Here is a 23,829-nt window from a genome sequence, read left to right on the forward strand (position 1 = left end):
ATTTCTTTTTGCAAGGTAAGTCTACAAAGTCAACAATGCAGTTTCAGTCAAACCCTTTATCAGAGTCAAAATTATTTTACTATCTGTGGCACAGTTCGTAAGTTTGACAGCACTGCAAAGACTGGGAAATGCTTGAGAGGATCCAGTATCAAATGGCTGGCCGTCTGTTCTGGAAGATGGAGCTAAGGAGGCAGTAAGACATGTTAAACTGAGCTCTAACAACAGACTAAGAGAAAGATCAGCAGTAGGTCTGGAGAGATGGCTCAGCAATGAAGAATTCTGGTTGTTCTTGTACAAGACCTGGGTTTAATTCCCAGCACCCACACATTGGCTGAGAACTGTTTGTAATTCTAATTCCAAGGGGATCTGAGACACTCTTCAGGCCTCCAAGGGCCAGTGTATGCACATGATGCACAGGCATACATGCAGTAAACACACATAAAATAAAAAATAAACACATCTTTTTTTTTCCCCCAAAGAGAATTAGAGAGAGAGAGAGAGAGAGAGAGAGAGAGAGAGAACTGACATACAAGGGCTTTAAACAGATGAGGCATGAGATGCCCCCCTTGTGAATATAGAATGTCTGGCTTGAAAGAACACATGGACAAGGGCTCATGAGCAAAGCTTTAGCCAGGAGGAATGGTGGATAACAGAATAAGCATCTTTAGAACACAGGGGATACTAGGAACGACTGGTTTGGATTATGTGAGAATGTTCTGAAGCCAGCTCTAAAAGACCTTTCAACTGAGTCTCAGAAATTGGGGGGGGGGTCACAGATAGCATGACAGGGTTAGGGGATGCAGCGTGATGGGAGAGCATGCACCTAGCATGCACGAGCCCCTGGGTTAAATCCTCAGCATGGAAAGTCTGCCAGAGATTCCAGGTGCATAACCCACACCACTGTTGGAATTTCTGAGAGACATAAGTGACAATCCATTACTGTTTGGATACTGTTTGTCCCCAAAGGCTCACATGTCCAGACTTAACCCCCGTTGTGAAGCATGAGGAGAAGAGAAGCTTGGTGTAGCTATGGTGTCCAGAGGGTAGACCTGTGCTAGGAACTAGGATTGAGTGTGTCCTTGCACAGAGCCTCGGTGACTGGGCTCTGGCAACTTTTTAAGAGAGCCAAAGGCACAATCTACATATACACTTCCTTATCTCAATGTCTCCTTGCGTATTAACAGCAAAAATGTCATTTTTTGACTCACTGTACTTTGAGTCAAAATAACCCACTGTATTTTTATTTTACATGTGTGCATGGGTTTGGGTTTGGGTTTGAGTGTGTGTGTGTGTGTGTGTGTGTGTGTGTGTGTGTGTGTGAACGTGGAGGCCAGAGGCAGGCCCTTTTCTATTGCTTTCCACCTTACTTTGAAGCAGGTGTCTCACTGAACCAACAGAACAGACTGCTTATCCATTGGCCAGCCAACTCCAGGGATCCACTGGGGTTGCAGACATGTGTAGCCATACCCAGCTTCGTATGTGGGTGCTGAGAACCCAAACGGGTTTTCATGCATTCGCAGCATGTCTTCCACCAATGGAGCCATCCCCTCAGCCACTTTATTTTTTTTTAAATATTTATTTATTATGTATACAATATTCTGTTTGTGTGTATGCCTGCAGGCCAGAAGAGGGCACCAGACCCCATTACAGATGGTTGTGAGCCACCATGTGGTTGCTGGGAATCGAACTCAGGACCTTTGGAAGAGCAGGCAATGCTCTCAACCTCTGAGCCATCTCTCCAGCCCCCTCAGCCACTTTATAAAGTCACAGCTACAGCTGTTTCCTTAGCTCAGAAGGAAATATACTGATTGATACACTGCCTTTAGGCCGGATAATCCTCCCCTCCCCCCTTCTCTATGCCCTTCCCGGACTTTGCAGCTCAAACAGGATTTGAAGGGGATTAGAGAAAAGATCCCAAGTACTTGCCCTAAATCCCAACCACCACAGCTGCAAGAATGAGAGAGAAAGCCAAAAAAACGAGACAGCGAAGCCAGTCATAAAAACGGGAAGTGGGAAGGCCTGTGAAGTCGTCCTGTCCAGGCTAACTCGCCAGGTGGTGACTTGTCACGCAGAACTGGCATACACATCTCCTCGTTGCAGCCATTTGAGTCCAACAGTCTTCGAAGAGGGGGTGGCCCCAACACCAGTAGTCTGGCAGGAAGCCACATACAACACATTCCCATATAACATCTGAACCCCGAGACTGGGAGCCAGGGGCAGATAAGGTGAGCTTCCCTAAACAGAGGCTCCACAAACTGCCTTTCGAACCCAGAAACAAGAGCAACAGAAACCTGACATCTGCAAGATGGTCTAAGCTGTTTTTCAGAGTGATTTCCACAGCAACCGAATTGCACTCTCAGAACAAGCCACGGAGAAGAGTTGCTAGAACTGTACCCATTGCAAAGATGAGCAAACAGAGGTGCTAAAGAGTCTGCGAGCCTTTTATAACTCAGAAAAAGAGAAGACACAGAAGGGACACAAATACCCACCTCTCAGAGCAACTGTGAACAAGGAGCCAGCAGGTGAGCGCTGTAATGCAAACATTGCAGATTCCACTGCTCCCCCTCCTTCCTTAGCCTTGCACTGAGCTCAAGGCTGGGCAGGAGCAGGGCTAGTGCTTATAGTTGCTCAGCTGGTACTAAATATAGGTACCTGAACACACACCCAAGGGAGGGGAAGGAACTAAACACCAGGTATGACCTGAGCCCCAAAGGCTATCTGCCTAGGAAGCACCTATGCTCCTCATCTTCTTGAGGGGCCCCATGATCTAGCATGTGGCCCTAGGCTGGAGCTAGATGCTGTCAGGATGGCTCAGGACAGTCCCCCTCCAGAAGCCATACTTGTTTACCCGTTCTAAGTAAGTCTGGACTCATTTATGGGATAACGGTCCCAGGGTCTCCACCTGCTGAGGAGATCGGTGAATCGGGCTTAGACCTCACCATAGAGAGTCAAAGGGAGGAGAAATCCCAAAAGCTCTCTTCTCCCAGAGACATTGGTAGCAAGGGTTTTTGCTCAATCTGAGATTTTTCTGTGAGTCTTACTCATAGCATCAACAACCCACCGAGCATCACTATTTGAAGGAAATCCTGAAAGGTCCTTGTGGAATTGTATACTAAACTCGAGTGGTTCCCATCAAAGAAAATGGGTAGTTTCCACAGTGCTTGGGACATTTGACAAAAGTCCCACAATGGTCCAAACTGTGGCTAGAGATTCCAAGAGAGTTCACTGTAGCTCTGAGCTGAATTCATGTTCTAGCAATCTACCCTTGTGGATTCAGTGTGCCCCTAGAAGGCTAGTTCAGTGGTTCTCAAGCTTGACCATGCACCCCAATTCCCTGCAGGATATCTTAAAAGCTGAGGCCAGCAAGTCGCATCCTGAGAGCTGCTGACTCAGTGAGTTTGGGGAGGCATCTGAAAACTCGCCTTCCTAACAAGTTGAATGGTGATATTGATGTCACTGGTCAAGAGATCCTGGTCTGGGAAAGGCTAATCCAAGCAATGGATCAACTCTGGGAAGTTCTGATTTCACCGTTTCTTTGCGAGTCCCACAAAGTGGTGCTCTGAAGCCCCGTGGTGGGAAATACAGTGAGCAATCCATCAACACCTGTAGAATCAAGTGGAATCTCAGGTGGTTAAAAGGAGCCTTCAGGGGAAGGAATTAATTCAGGGCAGTCAGGGCAAGGAAATAATAACAACACAAAGTCAGAAAGTTCTAGAAGAGGTGTGTATCCTGTTTGTGTGACTTAATTTTAGTTCCTACATCTTCGCTGTTAATCACAGTGTCACCATGGTTGAAGCCTCCTCGGTTCACAGACTTTCAGACTACAAGCCAAAAGACCCCAGGGGTCTTGGCTGTACAGAAGGGGAAACTGAGGTTTACGGAAATGGTCCTCCCTCTAAGGGCTGTCATGCTCACACTACAGTCAGGCTGGAATAACAATGGTGTCTTTCCTTTAAGGTCCCCTTAAGACATCCCCAGTACAGCAAACATGCAATTTGAGCAAATTTGCAATAAGAGCTTTGCAAATGCTTGAGAACACCGAGATACTTCCTGTGGGAAATCTGTAGCTTCTCCACAACAGCCAGCTGAGAGAAGTTTCCAGAGAAATGGACTCTCTTTTGAGTGATCCTCTCGTGTTAACTGCTGGTGCTGAGGAAGGATACCCCTTCTCCTCGGCCCCGGGAAAGACACACAGTGATCTTCCTCTTGGCCCCTCATGAGAGGACACTCAGCCGCACTTGGATGGGGTTTTGTGAGTACATAATAAAATGTCATCCCTCTCGCCGTAAAGCAATGGTCTGGACTCTGTCAACAGCACTTCCAATCTTGTCATCTTGACTCAACGTCCTGGCATTGAGAAAACAGTCTCTTGTCCTTCCAGAGGGGAATGGGAGCCAGAAGGAGAATTTTAAGAACATTTCTACCCTGCAGGATGACAGTGTGCAACCTCACAATTATTTCCTCTCCTTGGGCTGCAGCTTTGTCATAGACTGACTCTGGTAAGGTCAATCACAGCATCCTAAATATTTGCTGCCGTCTGCCTGGAATGGGGCTGGAGGTGAATCTCTATAAGAGTACAGTAATGTCATCTGGAGGGGATGCTGAGGTTCTCAGGGAAAGAACAGTTAGTCCTGTGATCTCAGGTCAAGTCCACGCTCTGTCACTTTCTGCCCAAATAGCCCTATCATCTCTGTGAGTTCTTAGACCCTCTGCCTCTTATGAATATGTGCATGTGTTTGTGTGTGTCTGTGTGTTTGTGCACGTGTGTGCATGTGTTTGTGCACATGTTGTGCATATGTGTGCGTGGGCGCGCGTGCATTTGTGCATGCATGTGTGCGTGTGTATGTATGTGTGTGCGCGCCTGCATTTGTGCGTGTGTGCATGTGTATGCATTGTGTGCATGTGTGTGTGTATGCATGTGTGTGCGTGCACATGCTTGTATGTGTGTGAGCCAGAGGACAACCTCGGCTCATTCTTCAGCACCATCTACCTTCATGTTTGTCTATGCTGTGCTCTGTTTTGAGACAGGGTCTCTCTCACCAGGGAAGCCAGACCTCCTGGCAGTGAGCCCCTGAGACCTACCTGTCCTGTCATCCCAGCGGGTCCTCGGGCTTGCACGATAAGCACCTTACCCACTGAGCATCTCCCAGGCCCAATCCTCAGTCTTGTGAGATTTAAGAGAAACATCACAGTAAGTTGTGGATCATGCTGAGCTGTCCGGCCTTGTTTGAAATGTTTTCCATGGGCTGCCCTATTTATTCCCTGGTCACCTTAGGAACTGGGTCATTTCTGTTTCCACTTTACGGATGAAGACACGTCTCCAGAGAGTCCAAAACCTGCTCCTAATCTCCTTCCTGCCGAGGAAGCAGAGAAGCTGGATCTGGACTCTGTCTGGCTACACTGGTGTGAGCGGCAGACTCAAACTCTAACCACCAAGCTGTACTCAGCTCATCCTATCCGCTTTCCATTCCCAGAATCCTCAGCGTCCACCAGGACTGCGCCTGCTCTCTGGGGTCAGTCCTTTCCCTTCCTGGAATGACAGCCTGAGCTCCAAGGCCCACACTTGCCTGCCATCTGTCCAGTGTGGTGTGTGTGTGTGTGTGTGTGTGTGTGTGTGTGTGTGTGTGTACGTGTGCACATACACATGCATGCACATGTGTGCTATTTAATTAATAAAAGGATGAAAACAAACGCTTGCCTACCAGAATACGAGAAGCCCCAGGCTTTTGGCGGCTGGTAATTCACATCTACATTCACCTGACAAGACTTACTGAGCGTTCAGCAGGTGTGAGACCTCAGAAGAGACTGAGGATGGGAAAGGGACGTGGAACGACAGATCACTGGTCTCACAGTGACTGCGGGGAGTGGAGGCAGTGTAGCTGGGGACAAGAGAATGGATCTCAGAGACCTGAGTCTTCTTATCAGCTCCCAGAAAAGTCCCACAGGCAGATGGTTTGTGGGCACTAAGAGAACTGAACATTTTAACGATAGAGGAGAAAAACTGTAATGGTTTCTGGGGCCCGGATCAAATTAGAAACTGGACTGGGACTTCGAACAGCCTGAAGGCTGCTTGAAGATAGAGATCATGATGTGTGAGACCAGAGAACATGTTTGGGCGTCTCATTACAGCCGCTTTCAGCCACGCGATATAACAGAGTTATTGTGTGGATCAGGACGGGGACAAAGGTTGACAGGGTGAGTCAGTGGTTTCCTCTGGCATCAGACCTGGGAAAGCAGGCAATAGGGGAAGTGAAGGGTGAAGGAGCAGCAAGGGCGGCGAGATCAACGGATGGAGAGTCCAGATCAGGCCTCACAGTAGTTGGGCTGAAGTGTAGGTGTGGGCTGAGACCTAGAGAGCGGTTACTACAAGCAGGGGAGGAGATAAGAGATGCTAACACCTGAGCTCAGGATAGCCGCGCCATTGAGCTCCTCGCATCATGGCAAGAGTAACGCTGGAGACGGTGACCGTGAGCTGAGTGTAACATTGGAGACCAGGACGGAGAAGTAACGGCTACAACCGCTCTAATTCTAGAGTTATCAGAGGGGCTCTGAATTACCTAAGGCCAGTGAAACAATAACAGCCGCAATTTAAAATGTGACTAGAACATTATAGAGAAACAGAAGAAAAGATGAGCTCACAGAGATTTTCTATGGAAGACAGAGGAGGTGAGAGTGGGGGTTGGAGCTAGAGTGAAGACCACCATGCAAGCAATGCTGCCGTGCTCCTCACCCAGGCCACAGGTCACGTGTGGTTCTGTCTCCGTGTTCCCCTTGGGTGTGATTGACGTGCAGGCCTTACAGAGGGTTAAAAGGATATTCCGGAAATCATTTGACTCATCTTTGACTCTTGTCCCCAGTGTCACCTGACCTGTAGTTCCCACGTATCTAGGTCTTTATTAGAGTGCCATGGACCCTGGCCAGGCCTGGAAGACCTATCATCGACTCTTGTTTCCCCAGCTCCCTTGTTAGCCAGGAGCCAGCTGCTACATTACCTCAGATTAGACACTGTACAACGCCCGTGAGTCATGGCTTTCTCTGAACCCATCACTTCCATTCACATCTTCCAGATGTACCTTTGGGGATAGCCCGAACCCCTGAATCTGGTGCCTAGGACAACACTCTCAACTGATGGGTCCAGGACATCGCTTGGACTCATTGGCAAACCCTTTCTTCCTCAGTAATACTTTCCAAATACTTCTCCAAATTCAGGGGGAGAAACAGCTCTTGTGGTTCTCTGGGCACAGACTGGGGAAGAATCATGAATACATGAAGTAACAGAGTCAAGATCATGAGGTATTTCTAGAATAATGAGTCAGAACTAACATGATGAAACTTAACTGAAGTCAGTGCTACATACTTTACATAAGGTTCAAAATTCTTTGGATTGACAACTGGTCACAAGTTAAAATCAGGACCAGAATGGCAGGAAAATCTAAGCCACTGACTGCATCACAGCCTTTATCCACAGCTCAAGCTCCTGGGCCTTAGGATCAAATGTCAGCTATAGGATGCCCATCAACACCAATCAGACTCCTCCTAGCCTTAGAACCTCATCCATCTCATCAATGACCCTCCTGGCACAAGGGACCTCAATCTTCTTTTTGGATCAGAACTTCTCATGAATGAGTATCTGGGACACATCGTTCATCTCAGTCACAACAGTTGGTTTTGTAGCTGTGAAGTGCCCAGAACAATTAAGCCTCAGGGAGCTGTTTAATAAAGCCACCATCCCAAGGCCACTGATGTACGCACCATCCCAAGGTCACCAACAACAGGGTCGCCGATGTAAGCACCATCCCAAGGCCACTGATGTATGCTCCTTCCCAAGGTCACCAACAACAGGATCACAGATGTATGCACCTTCCCCAGGTCACCAACAACAGGGTCACCGATGTATGCACCTTCCCAAGGTCACCAACAACAGGGTCACCGATGTATGCACCTTCCCAAGGTCACCAACAACAGGGTCACTGATGTATGCACCTTCCCAAGGTCACTGACAACAAGGTCACTGGTGTTTGCCAGCTCCTCCAAGATCAATGATGTTTGCAGGATGCTAAACATAGGAACGTTAGTGTCTCCAACTATCCCACTACGCCCTATCCTCAGTCTTCTACCCTACGACGTCTGGCTGCCTGTCTGTGTTTCTCTGTATACTAATCCCTCTGCTACAGATGCCCTCAGTCCTGGGGCCTCTTATGTTGAACCCTTTCCCCCATGTTTCATGCATGAAGCTATGTAGTCACATGCATCCTCTTCTATGAATCCTGGGACTCAGCAGAGTGCCGGGTCCCCCGAGGCTCTTCTCTGAATCTCTGTGTACATGAGTGGAAAGGAAGCCAAAAGAGAAGTTTGGGTAGCCCTCCGTGAGCGTGGATGGATGGAGACGCTGATCTGGAGCTACAGTGAGGGACAGCAATAGCAGGAAGCCACAGTGGTTGGATGATGTTCGAAACACTCGGCAAGCGTGTTTAAACGCTGAGTCCAAAGCGTGATGAGTCAGATTCTTTCCGGATGAGGAATCTGCACTTGTTCCAGGTGGTTCTTGGGCACAAGCCTGAGAACTCTGTCTCTAGGGACACGTGGGTGTGAGAGGCTGTCTGCCAAGAGCCTAGAAGAAGGGATGGCAGCAGAGTACTCTATGCCTGAGCCTTAGCAACCACTCCCCACCAGGAGTGGCCTTAGAAACACGGTGACCCCATACCCTGGATGGTTCCTACATGTCTTCATGCAGATATTGTTCCATGGCTGCATCATGTGTGTGACAGATATGCCTTAGTTTTCAGTTAGAACCAGACAATAAAGAAGGTAGGCCCATTGTAACAAAGGAAGGAGAGGTTCCATAGCAAGTCCATGGGGCTGTTGGGAGACTGTAAAAAGGAATTAAAAACCCATCAGCCTGACTCCACCACTCACATTTCTGGGCACTGTTCCACAGTGGGTAACTACTGTGTAGTTTCCTTTCGTCAGAACAAGTGTCCCACAGACAAGGCACCTCACCCTCTTAGTCACCAGATAACACACCAATGTGTTCACACCTTAGACCCGAAGGAGAACCAGAAGATAAGGTACAACTCAAGACATTTGCCTTTCGAATATCCCAACTTCACACCTGCTGTGCAAAGACAGGTGCTTCCATTACTGGGTCGCGATGGCGAGGGAGTGGTGGCACTTACTGTCCAGTGTCCTCCCACAAACATGACGTTTGCTGGCCCAGAAGCCCAACAAGTTAGACAGCACCTTGACATCACAGCTGGACTGTGTTGTTCTTCATTTCATGAGAGCCTAGCTCAGAGGTGTACACAGGGAGTGACGAACAGAAGCCATCAGGGCAAAAGAGAGTGCCAGGTGCTGTGGGGAGATCGCCATTCTAAGACAGAGCCCCTAGCCTCAGGAGACTACAGGGCTCACCAATGCGAGTAAAGTGGACAGGCACCTGCAGCGCAAGGCGGGGTGAGGTGAGCTATCACTCAAGTGATATATAGTGTGTATTTCACACGAGAGCCTCACCCTAATCACAAACAACAGTACCTAGACATCAGACATCCGACTGAAAGACTCAGGGAGTATTTCATGGACCTGTGACAAACATACAGCACACACACTCTCAGGATCCACCACTGAGAATAAGTCACAGTGTATGTCAAGACAGAGACGGTGTTCATGGCCGTCTCTCCACACCTAAGTGGGCTAAGATAAAAAGAAGAGGATGGCAGAAGGGAGGGAAAATACAGTAGCTAGACTTTGTGTTCCATCAGACATGCCAGAGACACCATTGAACTTACTATGGACCATGGCATCCCTCAGGAATTCCCAGGACACTGTCTAAATGTCAACCTGCACATTCTTCCTAACACCTACAAGTAGAACCGAAGGTCAAAGGCAGAGACGTGGCGGCTTCGGGATTGTGTGCGCGTTAACCCAGAAAGACGTGTACAGAAGGACAGATGTACTGAGACCGACACCGTTGGAGGAATTCTTCCCAACCTTGAGGCACACACACGAGTGTCCTGGCAAAGCACACGTGTTTCTTTCTCCGTTATTTTACAAAGATTCTAATGAGCGGGCGTCTTTACATAGCAATCTGCTCAATAAGGTAGAGTCAGCGCAGGGGCCCCCTGAGGGATCCCAGCTGACGCTAGCTCCAATATCAGTTCTTCCCATCGACTGTCATAAATTCCTCCAGAAACACAGCTCTCTAAGGCCCTCAGGGAATATGCACCAAGGAGCCAGAAAAAGGAAAGGGGGGGGGGGGGGTGCCACATCACACCAGTCTCCTCTGGTAGCTGTTACAGGAGCTGAAGGGCTGCATCGTATGAAGCTCAACTGTAGTTTCCAGAACCCTGGATGAGTTTCTGGGCAGAAGAGCCAAAGAAAAGGCTGCCCCCGTTTAACCCTGGAGAAACAGTTTCCAGTGACTTGAAATTTCCTTGCAAGGTAAAGCAGTTTGCTCAGACCTCACTAAGAAATGCCCAATGCGCCTTTCAGCTTGCTGCAAAACTCTCCTGTAACTGATAAAGACTACCAACAAGTCCCAACGTAGTCAACGGGTTTCGGGCCTTTAAAAAAAAAACAGCATTATTACCAAACACTCTGGCCATTTTTCTTGCTTTCTCCAATCGAGAAGTAGCACCATCTTCAAGTACAGCGCACACATGCACACACATGATCTGAGACTGCATGCGAGGCACTTCCTGGGGAACAGCCATGTGGCCTCTGCTCCCCATAAAGCATGAAACAGCATAGGCAGCTGTCCAAAGCAAGCTGGCGTTGACCCACGGGGGCATTCAGACTGACGGACTTGAGCAGTTGCTTCATCTGCTTTCTCAGAGCTCAGCAGATGGAAGCCAGGAGGGGGAGGCCCCAGATATCAGCCTCGTGGCATGGGGTCCCGGTATCTCTTCCCTGGAGTAGAGATGAGTTAAATGACAGGGAATGCATTTCTGAAGTCTGCATCTCGGGAAGCAGCAAGAGAGACACTTTCTCGTTTCCATTTGGTTGAATTATACAAACACAGGAACTCCTTGTTTGCTCCAGGTTCTGAAGACACCACATAACAGCCTCACCAAGATGTCTCACAGAGAAGGAACATTTGGAAGGTTTACAAAAGGCATGAACAGCTAGAACCTCTGCACCACACTGAGTTGGGGGCTGGGGGCGGGGTCCCCTGAACAGCGTGATATTGCATTATAATTTTATGGTCTGATAGAGTGGGTGAGGCCAGGGGTTAAGTAGACATCTTAGGGCAGCATGAGCACAGGCTTAGCGCCAGACTCCATTGCAGGTAGAGTTTTGGATGTGAACGAGCCAAACCGCTAGTAGACACTGTCACAGAGGATGATGTGAGACAGAGGTTGTCTCTGCTAGCCTTCAAGGCTGTAGAAGACAGCGAGCTACAGCGGCAGACATGGAGTCCCAGGGTCAGCTCACCAGCATCCTGGTCAATGATGGTGCAGTAGTATCCAGAGGCCATAGATGTGTGTTTGTGGTGAACTCCATGCCCCCTTGCTCTAACAGCCATGCAAGCAGTTAATGTCCTATACTGAATCTCTTTCTACTTGGTACGTATTACACTCTGCTTCCCTGAACTGGCTCTCACGCTTTCTCGATAGTTACCTTTGTCCTTAACGCCTTGTCCATCCGCACAGTACTCCAGAGGAGGGCTCCAATTCCTCGGGGCCGAATAATACAACTGAGTATGCTCAGTACTGTTGGAACTCCACCTCCCCAGGCTTTGTGGAAACAAGCTAACCTTCTTCTGGTCACCTTACACTTCCACACACCCATCTTCTACACCTTCCTACAGTGACCCCTAACTCTCTGTGTTCATTCTCTAACTTGTCTGAAAATTGTCCTCTCTCCACTTTGGTATAACGCTTTGTTTCCTCCGTTCCCACTTCACTTGGCTTCAGTCTCAACCGCCTAAACACACTGGGACAGTAATTACTCAAAAGGAAAACTATTGGGCAAGCAATTTGTTTCCTTGCTGCTCACAAGGCTTTAGCAAATGCTCTTCTCCAGCTGCTGTCGCTGACTCCATCGAGATCGCCGCCCAATGTTAGGGTTGCCATGGAAGCCAGGAATAACACGCTGGGAATCCACACCACACAGATCTGGTGTCTTTGGTTTCTAGGTTGTTTTACAAAAAGCCTTTCTTGTAGCTGATCATTAACAGGAGTGACTAATAAATAAGATAGCAGGCTAATGAGCTGGCAAGGTGTTTCTTCAAGGCTCAGAATCATCAAGCATGTGGGACTTGTACATTTCAAAGTCAAAGGGGGACTTTGAATGTTTCCATTCTTCCGACAGAGAGGGCAGGTCCTGCTGTGTTGGAATGGAACAGCCTCCTGACTCCTAGCCTGGCCTGTCCCCAAAGCACACTTCTCCACCAGGGGGATGTTGTTGGGTCTGTATAATCTTCAGTTTTCTTTTCTGCATAATGCAGACAATAAGTTGTCATGTGGACTGAAGGAGAGACCGTGTGTTAAGAACTTAGAATTGCACTGGACACAGAGTAAGAATCATGATAATTTGCTATTTGTAGCCATTAGAATACTAATTTACCTTTAGTATTCTCACCTAGTTCTGTGGCAGTGGTGTATGGGAGAGGCTGCCACGCTGAAAATCCAGAGACTTGCCTCCTAAGTCTAGCGAGGGGACACTAGCCATATAATACTTTTCTTTTTACTGCATCATTTTCTGTCTCTACCTTTTAGCCTTTCCTGTGAAATGAGTGTGTTGGATGAAATGGTCTGTCTTGGTTCTTTCTCAGCTCTAGTGTGCTATAGTTTTTAATAAAAGAAATCAAGTGAAGACTGTTCTCTGGCCCTTTACACATGGTTCTAGCCTATGATAGCTAACATTTCTGGAGCAATGGTTATAGACCAACAGAATGCACTAGGGATTCCCATGGCCTCTCATGGCCTAGTGCCCACACAAATTGTGTCTTTCCATAGGCCCCTACTGGCTCTGAGCCCAAACTATCCAAAGCCAACATTTGTATTGCTTTCCTCAGCCCTTCCCAAACTTAAACTCTTGGTACATTTGATCACCCAGATCCTCCTTTGAAGTTTGGACTTATTTGCTCGCTGTAGGACTTATGAGACCTTCTCCCTCCTCCCTCCTTCCTCCCCGGCCCCAGGAAACTCTGAGCAACCAAAATACACACACTGTGTGCCTTTCATCATGCCCTACCTCCTTGGATATATGAAAAAAAGACTTTTCTCAACTTGAGTTCCTCATTTCTGGATTTTGAAAAAACTTACTCAAATTGGTTTCACCCCTTGGTTAAATTATACTGGCTTCCCTTTTGTAGCCCCAGATGTTGCCTAGGCAACTGGAGGGGAGGTCGGGCCTGCTTTAAAGACTCAAAGTTGCAACTGGACATTGATAGGTACCACTCTGCTGAAGTTAGGGAAGTCAAAGGGCGACATATATTTCTTCCACAATCCAGGACAGTGGGGAGTACAGTGGCTTCCCAGGAGATAACTGAAACTTCTAAGAAATTAAATGTTGAAATCCTAACTCCCACTACTTCAGAAGGAAACCATATTCAAAAATAAGATCTAAGAGGTTATTAAAAGCTAGGGGTGGTCACTCACAATTATAATTCCAGAACTGGAATAGAAGTGGAAGGATTAAAATTCAGAGTCATTCTCAGCGACATAGTGTTTGAGGCCAGCCTGGGCTGTATGAAATCTTATCTCAGAAAACAAACCAAAAAATGTTATGAAGAATTGGGTGTGATGGTTCACACCTGCACCCCTAGTACTATGGAAGTTGAGGCAAGAGGACTATCCCAAATATGAAGCCAGTCCAGACTATGCAGTGAGTTCCAGCCAGCCTGTGCTACAAAGTGAGACTCTTTAAAATAGATGGTAGATAGATAGATGATAGATAGATAGATAGATGATAGATAGTCAGAGTTATTAACTTAAAATGGGGTCATGAATGTGACTGTTCATTTTTTTTTAAGATTTATTTATTGTGTATACAACATCTGCCTGCATGTATCCCTGCAGGCCAGAAGAGGGCACCAGATCTTATTAGAGATGGTTGTGAGCCACCATGTGGTTGCTGGGAATTGAACTCAGGACCTCTGGAAGAACAGTCAGTGCTCTTAACCTCTGAGCCATCTCTCAGCCCCGACTGTTTATGTTTTTAAAGGAAGAAATTTAGATACAGAAAGGTCCATGAAAAGAGACCATGTAAAGACACAGGAGTGGAGGTAACTATCCACAAGCCCAGGTCAGAAAGCTCAGAAGAAACCAGACTACCAACACCTTAACTGAGCCCTCCAGCCTTCCGAATTAGGGAACAATATATTTGTGTTGTTTACACCCCCAGTCTGTGGAACTCCTCTGGAAGCTCCAATAACCTGACACACCACTCCAGTCTCTATGCTATTGTTTCAAGAACACAGTAATATTTATAGGCCAATTGTTTGTGTAATGTCTAAAACAAGCTATTTTTTTGCTTTTTTCCATAATACTCATTAAATATTTAGATATGATTTTAAAAAGCAAAGATGATAATCTTTATATAAACACTTTGGAAGAATATGAAATATTGTTTTATGAAAGAAATTGTGGTATACGGGCATCATAAATTGAACTCAGAGGATTTACTTAAGAAGGGAGAACACAGAGGAAGGGTGAGAAGTGGGGGTGATTTAAAGGGAATTAAAAAGAGGGATGGGTGAATATCATCAAAATACATTGCATAAAGTTCTCAAAAAATGAGTAAAACTTTTTGAAAAGAATGGAATTATGACATCCAAAGGAAAATAGATAGAAATGGAGTTTTAAAAATTGAAATAACAGACCAATACCACATTTTCCCTCATATGCACAAAAATCTAGATTTAAATTTATGATTATGTATGTGGTGTGTGCATGAGTGTGTTTAAGATAAGACAATAAAGAGGGGAGACAGGAGGAAGAGGTGGAAAGGAGGGTGAGGGGGACGAGGGGGAAAATAATGAACCGGAGTCATTATGAGAGCAGGAGGGGCTATGATGGGGGAGGAAGGGGAGCAGCACGAATGGAGAGTCCTTGGGATGAAGAACAACAAACAGTGATACAGATTACAGGTGTGCAGCAACGCCACAATGAACCCACTCTGTATTCTAACCCGAAGTTTCATTAAAAATAAAACAAATTTTAACAAATATTATTTTAATATTTTCAATGTTGACTTGAAGGAAGATACTAAAAGCACCTTGCCAAATCTGCAAGTGATCTTCACTTGTTACACCAAGGAGTGAGAGAGCTAAAAGGAAGGAAGGGAGGAAGGGAGGAAGAGAGGAAGAGAGAGAGGGAGGAAGGAAGGAAGGAAGGAAGGAAGGACAACGATGAACTCAAGCAAAAAAAAAGGCAGCGAGAACTGAGCATGGTGGGACACCCTGTAACTTCAGCGTTGGAGAGGCTGAACAGTGAAATCCTGTCTCAAAACACAACAGGAGACTCGGGACTGTGGAGGGGCTCGGTGGGCAAGAGCTTTTGCTATGCAATCATGAGGACCTGCATCTGGGACCCAGCAGCTATGTAAAATCCAAGTTGGGGTACATTTACGTGGGAAATCCAGTGCTGTGGGGGTGAGAACACTGTGATCAATCAGTCAGCACAGCCAAATGGGTGAGCTCTGTCTCAATTGGAGACCCTGTGCTGGGTGAGCTCTGTGTCTCTGAGAGACCCTGTGCTGGGTGAGCTCTGTCTCTGTGACTCTGTGCTGGGTGAGCTCTGTCTCTGTGACTCTGTGCTGGGTGATCTCTGTCTCCATTAGACCCTGTGCTGGGTGAGCTCTGTCTCCATTAGACCCTGTGCTGGGTGAGCTCTGTTTCCATTAGACACTGTGCTGGGTGAACTCTGTCTTTGTGACCCTGTGCTGGGTGAGCTCTGTCTCTGTGACCCTGTGCAGGGTGAGCTCTGTCTCCGTGACAGATCCTGTGCTGGATGAAATCTTTCTCCGTGAGACCCTGTGCTAGTAGTTTTTTTTTTTTTTTTTTTTTTTTTTTTTTGTCAACTGGATATAAGCTAGAGTCATCTGACGGGAAGGAACTTTAATTAAGACCACGCCGCAATGAGATCAGGCTGTAGGCAAGCCTGTTCTTAATTGGTGATTAACGTGGGAGGGCCCAGCTTATTGTAGGTGGTGACAGCCCTGGCCAGGTGGTCCTGGGGTGCTTTTAGTTCCTGTCCTGACTACTTTTGATGATGAACTGTAATGTGGAAGTGTGAGCTAAAACAAACCCTTTCTCCTCCAAGTTTCTATTGGTTGTGGTATTTTATCACTAAGACAGACCCTGCCTCTAAAAAGTGAGGTGCGCAGTGATTGTAAAAGCCACCAAACATTGATCTCTGGCCTCCACTTGCAGACACATACACACACACACAAGCACATGCACACACACACAGGCACACATCCATACACACATGCATGCACACACAAGCATGCACACATAGACACACACACACAAGCACATGCACACACAATGCACACATGCATACACACATACACACACAAGCATGCACACATAGATATACACAAACAAGCACATGCACACACAATGCACACATGCACACACAAGCATGCACACATAGACACACACACAAGCACATGCACACACAATGCACACATGCATACACACATGCACACACACAAACATGCACACATAGACACACACATGCACATGCATATGCACACCTGTACACACACATGCACACAGAGCACCCCACGTCAAGTTTCCAAACTCCAGATATTTAGTTCTTTCAGCTGTTTGCTGTATTCCTGGCCTTTGGAAACCTTCATTAGCCCGGGAGTTCATTTACTCTCTCCTAGGGATATACTGAGTGCCTGCTGTATACCAGCTCACTGCTGAACTGCTGAACCACACAGCTGACAAAGCAGGGACTCACTCTGCAGGCAAAGAGTACCAGTGAGGGTGGAGAGCCTGCAGTGGGAAAGCAGTTCTGGTTTGAAATCTTGACCAGATTAGGGATCCTTCCATTGAGACCTCAAAGATGAGCCCAGTTCAGGTGGATGGAAGAGAAGGGAATATCCATAGGTAAAGGATCATTTGGGCAGAGGAAACACATTCCACCTCTGGCCACTGGGTAGTTGTTAGGAGTTTGAATGAAATACCCGACTTCTCAAGGCTCAGCTCCTTCACCTGAAAATGGGAATAGGAGCACGGAGCTGAACAAAGTGTGAATCACCCAAGCACAACACCAGGCAGGCGGCGGATGCAAAGGAGAAATAACCACAAATGAGACAAACAGCCCACAGCAGCCAGCATTACCATCCCTGTCATTATTACCATTAGTTATGAAGACCAGAGACATGATCAGCCTGTGATTGGCCCTCGAGAGAAGCAGAGCAGCAACACAGTGGTTTTGTCACCCACAGAGGGGACCCTGCCCTCCTCCACACCACAGCCACATACTGCAGATGCAAAACCCGCAGGCAAACTGGGGATACAACTTTTGGGAATTGAGGAAGGCAACGAGAGAAGGAGAAATGAGAGGAGATGAAAGGAGGCTCTAAGAAAGGAAAGAGATGGGGAAAGACTTTCACGGGGACAGAGGCTGCATCAGAGAGAAAAATCAGCTTATCTGTTGGCTAGGAAAGCATTCACATCTGTGGCTTGTTGGAAATCAGATACTCACTTTCTAGGGTTCTCCAGCATCAATCACAAGACAGGAGAGAGGAATTTGTTTTATACAGTTTATTAAAAATGAATGATAACAGAGGTTGGTTTATATATTAATCAGGCATGAAAAATGTATTTGGTAACGAACAGCATTCCTGTATAGAGAGGCAACGATTCCCTCTGTTGAGCCCACACACAATTCTACGGATTCTGCTGAATATGCACCGTCACTGGGCATTGGGGGAGGATTTACTTCAAAAGCCTTTTCTATTTTTAAGGAATCTCATAAACTATACATCAACCTTCATTTTTTATGGTCAGTTCTAATGATAAAGACACACTCCAGCCAAGCAGATTCTGTGGAGACCCCGTACCGCCCTCTGTGTTGGCACTGGAAGAGACTGGTTCCCCACACAGGCGTGGGTCGTACCTCTGCCAACTTCTCCCTGGGTAGGAAAATGCTAGCAGCTTATTTTCAAAGTTTCAGAGGGGTGGGCCCAGCCTGAAGCTAGTTAATTCTCCAGCTGCAATTCTTCCTGCAGATGTTATTCATCTCGAATCTTCTTCCTGGCTCACATTCCACAGCATCTCCCAAGGCCTTCCTTTGCCCATTTCCACCCCACCTCAAAGATGGCTCTTCTGTAATGGATCTTATACTAGAATCTTCAGAAATCAGCTGTTTAAGCTTGCAAAACCAGCAAAAGGAGACTTTCTGGGTGTGGGGCTGAATAACCTCTATTCCAACAAGCCTTCCAGGGGCTTCTGATGCTCTTGGTCCTATTGCCCATCCTCCCCTATCCCTAAACTTCTCCCACAGCTCTTCCTACCCCAAACTTCTCCCTCGTCTTCTGGAACGTGGAAGACTCTTACCTGGAGAGAGGGAAAGACAGGAGAGGATTCTGCACATCACAGATGGGTGTGGAAAGAAAGAATTAGTGACCTCACATTCTCTAGATAAAACCTGAGGGATCACTGACCTCCTCCTCTTCTAGAGAGGAGCAAACCGAGTCTCAGAGAGAAAGCCATTTGCCTACACAAGAAGTAGTCAGATCAAGACAGGAGTCAGGGCTGGGAGGTGGCTCAGCAGTCAGAGCGCTTGCTATACAAGCCTGAGGACCTGGATGATGATTCTCAATATCCACGGAAAAAGCTGGGTGTGGTGTGTGCATGTCTGTCACCCCAGCACCATGGTGGGGGTCAGGGACAGAGGAAAATCTCTAAGACAGACACACAGAGAGGTTAGGAGAGAGAGAGAATAGATAAGACAGTGAAGAAAAACACCTGAACTGGAATCATATGGTAGCAGGGATGTGGCTCGGTGTTTACACAGACATCAACCTTGCATGTATAAAGTCAAGGGTTTGATCACCACCACCACTAAAGAAATGAGTGAATAAATTAATAAGTAAGCAAATAAATAATGATCCCAATGGCAAAGCCAGCCATCAGATATTAATACTCTGCTTTGTGGGCAAGACCAGCGCCAAGACTGGAGGTGAGTGGGACCCCCATGGAAGAATAAGCCCAGGCTGAAATCAACATGTCCTACTTAGGCCACATATATCTTTCTTTGCTCTAAGTACAAGCGCAACAAAACCACACAGCCCTTTAATAAGGCTGAACTTGGTTTCTGTGTGGTTTGCAAAGTTTTGACAAGGTGATAAATTGCTTAACCTCTCGGAGACTCTGCTTCCCCATACTAAGAGGCACATAACAAGACTCAACTTGCAATGTTTCCTCCCGAAAGCTTAAATGAAACAATGTCTGTCCCAGGGGTTCACAGACCAGCCGCCCGCTATGTGCCGTGATCCATGAACAATACTCAGCCCTCTTTCCAAGCGAGTCACAGTCTGGTGGTAAACATTAATTACAGAAAGAACTGAATACCAGTGTCCCTGAGTTACGAACCACTGCTCTCCCTTAGAATATAACATTTGGGGTGGATACCTTGGCCGGCAACCCACCATTTCTGTGGCCTACTGAAGGGGGATCTTGCCTGGTTGGGAGAGGTAGGAACTGGCATTTGGCTTGACTCTAGCTGATAATGGGTTAGGATTTCTATTGCTGTGATGAAATACTAAGACCAAAAGCAGTTTGGGGAGGAAAGGCTTTATTTGGTTTACACTTATAGATTGCTGTTCATCATTGAAGGAAATCAGGACAGGAACTCACACAGGGCAGAAACTTGGAAGCAGGAACGGATACAGAGGCCATTGAGGGCTTGCTGCTTATTGGTTGTTCCTCATGACTTGCTCAACCTGCTTTCTTATGGAACCCAGGAGCACCAATCCAGGGATGGTATCACCCACATGGGCTGGGCCCTTTTCCTTATCAACCACGAATTAAGAAAATGTCCTATAGGTTTGCCCACAGCCTGACCTTATGGAAGCATTTTCTTAATTGAGGTTCCCTCCTTTCAGCTGACTTAATCTTGTGTCAAGTTGACATAAAAATGTCCAGCACAATGGGTCTAAAGAAAGACACTCCAAACAGAATGAAGATAATGAAAACCAGAAATCTTGGGGAAACTTGAAAGTAAAAATTGTAGCCATCCCCACCCCGCCCAAATAGCCTCAAATGATATAAGATGAGGAGCTTTAATGAAGTCTCTTCAAGAGTCAAGGACTCTCACGGCTGTTGACACGCTTTCTTCCCTCACCAGGGGCACCAACAAATGTCAGTCAGGGGCACTGTTTGAGGCTGTGCATATATATCCTCCTTCATTATTGGAAGCCAGTGGTTGAAAATCTCAATAATTATCAAGCTACGTGAAACCGGCCTTGGCAGCAGAGCAGGGCATTCTCAGTTTCATTCTGCAGGCCCGCCTGCCACTTCCTCCCATCATGCCAATGATATAAGAAGGTTTGGTCTTCTAATGCAATGCATGGCAATTTTACAAGGTGAGGCACGCTCAGGGCCAGACTGTTGGTTGCCTGGCTCTGTCACTCTCCACCTTATTCCCTTGAGGGATTCTCTGAACCTGGAGCTAGGATATTAGCCAGCAAGTCCCACTGAACCACCTATCTCTGCCCCACAACACGGGCGTTGCAGGTAAGAGTGTGGCCATGTACAACTGTTCACATAGGTGCTGGGGATTCGAACTTAGGTCCTCATGCTTGAACATCAAACTCCCTTACTCAGCCATCTCCTCAGCTACCAAGTCTACCTCTATTTTAATGTCAGACTCAATTAAAGGTGTATGCAAATGAGGTAAATGTTCATAGTACACTGTGATTTCCAAAGAGCAATGCTTAGAGATGTAGAAGGTACATACACATACATCTTAGACTCTGTGATGGCTATTCTTGGTTGTCAACTTACTACATCTGGAATTAACTAAAATCCAAAAATGGTGGGCACACTCTGAGGAATTTTTGTTTAATTTGAAATAGGAAGATCCACTTCTGATCAGGATCTTTGAGATCTTTAATCCAGATCTCCTGTTTGTTAGTTTAGTTTGTTTTTGTTGTTGTTGTTGGTGGTGGTGGTGGTTTTTATTTGCTTGCTTGTTTGTTTGTTTGTTTGTTTGAGATGAGGTTTCTCTGTGTAACAGCTCTGGCTATTCGTGAACTCACTTTGTAGACCGTGCCAATCTTGAACTCACAGAAATCCGCCTGCCTCTGCCTCCTTTGTCCTAGGATTAAAGATATGCACCACCACTGAGCAGCTTGTTTTTATTTATAATACAACGTTTTTTAATGATTTATTTTTACGTGCATTTGGTGTTTTGCCTGAATGTATGTCTATGCGAATGTTGTCTAATTCCCTGGAACTGGAGTTACAGACAGTTGTAAGCTGCCATGTGGGTGCTGGGAATTTAACCCAGATCCTCTGGAAGAGCAGCCAGTGCCCTTAACCACTGAACTATCTCTCAAGCCCCAATCCAGATCTTTTGAACTGGGAAAAAAAACCCAACTTTAATCAGGGTCTTAGTTGGGAAGACACACATTTATCATGTCACACCTGCTGCTGGAAGCCATATAAAAGACATGAAAGAAGGAAGTTTTGCTTTTTGCCTGCTTGCTCTCACCTTGCTGGCAGATCCATTCCTTCACTGGCACTAAAGCCCCCTTCTTCAGGATTCCAGTGTATACTTAAGACCACCTGAGACATCTGGACTGTGGACTGAACAACTTCTGAATTCTGTGACTTTCTCTTCACAGCCAGCCATTGCTGGATTAGCTGAGCCACAGCCCGTAAGTCATCCTAATAAATACCCTTATTTACACACACACACACACACACACACAGAGAGAGAGAGAGAGAGAGAGAGAGAGAGAGAGAAAGAGAGAGAGAGAGAGAGAGAGAGAGAGACTCATTCTATAAGCAACACTGCAATATTATTTAGAGAATCCTGACTAACACAGATTTTCTTCATTAGCTGAATTCTAAGTCGTAAAATAACGTTTATAAAGAAGTGTCCCTAAATCCTGCTGCCTGTACCCTGGAACACCTCTGCTATTTTCGCTGACACTGTCCTTGTGGGAAGGAGAGTAGTGGTCCTGCTCCCACATGCCCAGGCCAGATTAAGGAGCCAGCATCCATTTTAGTCTCTGTCACTCACTTCTTGAGTCTACAGTCATATTGTCACCAGACGCCCTTGTAAAACAAACATGAATTCTACAGGGGTGGCAGGGAAGGTCGAATACCGGGAAAGGAGAAGAGCTCAAGGTTAGTTTGTAAAAACAAAGCAAGCAAGACCGGCAAACTAGAAAGGAATGAACCCTTCAACAACACCTGGGGAGAGACAACACTAGGAAGGAAAGCCGGCAGCAGAATACCCACACGGAAAGACCATTCATTCAGAGGCTGCCTTGCCACAGGAGGCCACTTCCTAAATATAACCCCGGTAGCACAGACACTGAGACCAACAATTAATAAATGGGGCCTCCTGAAACTGAGAAGCTTCTGTAAAGCAAAGGACACAGTCAACAAGACAAAATATCAGCCTACAGAATGGGAAAAGATCTTCGGGAAGAGGACTGATCTCCAAAATATACAAAGAACTCAAGAAACTTAACCTCAAAAGAACAAATAATCCAATAAAAAAATGGGGTGCAGACCTAAACAGAGAACTCTCAACAGACGAATATCAAATGGCTGAGAGACACTTAAGGAAATGTTCAACATCCTTAGCCATCAGAGAAATGCAAATCAAAACAACTCTGAGATTCTATCTTGCACCTGTAAGAATGGTCAAGATCAAAAACACTGATGACAACTTATGCTGGAGAGGATGTGGGGTAAGGGAAACACTCCTCCATTGCTGGTGGGAATGCAAACTGGTACAGTTGCTTTGGAAATCAGTATGGTGATTTCTCATAAAATTAGGAAACAACCTTCCTCAAGACCCACCAAATACCACTTTTGGGTATATATCCAAAGGATGCTCAATTGTGCCACAAGGACATGTGCTCAACTATGTTCATAGCAGCATTGTTTGTAATAAGTCAGAAACTGTAAACAACTTAAATGCCCCTCGACTGAAGAATGGATAAAGAAAATGTGATACATTTACACAGTGGAGTACTACTCCATGGTAAAACAATAATGACATCTTGAAATTTGCAGGCAAATGGATGGATCTAGGAAAAACATATTGAGTAAGGTAACCCGGACCCAGAAAGACAAATATAATATGTACTCACTCATATGAGTGGGTTTTAGACAGAAAGCAAAGAAAAACCAGTCTACTGTCCACAACCCCAGAGAACCTAGACAATAAAGACAGACATACAGGGATCTACACAGGAAGGAGAAAAAGACATGCTCTCTGAGTAAATTGTGAGTGTGGGAGTCATGGGAGAGGGTAGAAGGAGAGGGGGGGAAGGGAGGGAAGCAGAGAAAATGTATAGCTCAATAAAAACAATTTAAAAATGCAAAAAAAGAGATCACTCTCAGGAATGAAGAAGACATCAAGAATAAGTGAGCATTTGAGCAAGAACAGTGAGGGTTTCTACAAAGGCTGTTGTGCTTATTGGTTGCCTTGGAAATGGTACCTCAGCCCCCGCCACCCCCATACAACAGCGATGCACAAAAGAAAACAAATGCACACGGATGATGTGGCAGCATCTGTGGGCAGGACAATGTGTCTTGCAGCATTGCCTTGAGGGGCCTGGGAAGGAGCTGGCGAGGGGGAGTGTGCTGTAAGTAAAACAGGAAGAAGCACAAAAGCTGCT

At 46.4% G+C, this 23,829-nt stretch overlaps 1 protein-coding gene across 2 annotated transcripts in view; it reads right to left on the reverse strand.

Annotated features, from left to right (window-relative positions):
• Positions 1–23,829, reverse strand: part of Matn2 (matrilin 2) — a 114,243-nt gene that overhangs the window by 73,921 nt on the left and 16,493 nt on the right. The window lies entirely within an intron of this gene.

The sequence above is a fragment of the Microtus oregoni genome, unplaced genomic scaffold, assembly GCF_018167655.1.
Source record: "Microtus oregoni isolate MIOR12 unplaced genomic scaffold, Mior012 000053F_ref0000044, whole genome shotgun sequence".
Lineage (NCBI taxonomy): Eukaryota > Metazoa > Chordata > Mammalia > Rodentia > Cricetidae > Microtus > Microtus oregoni.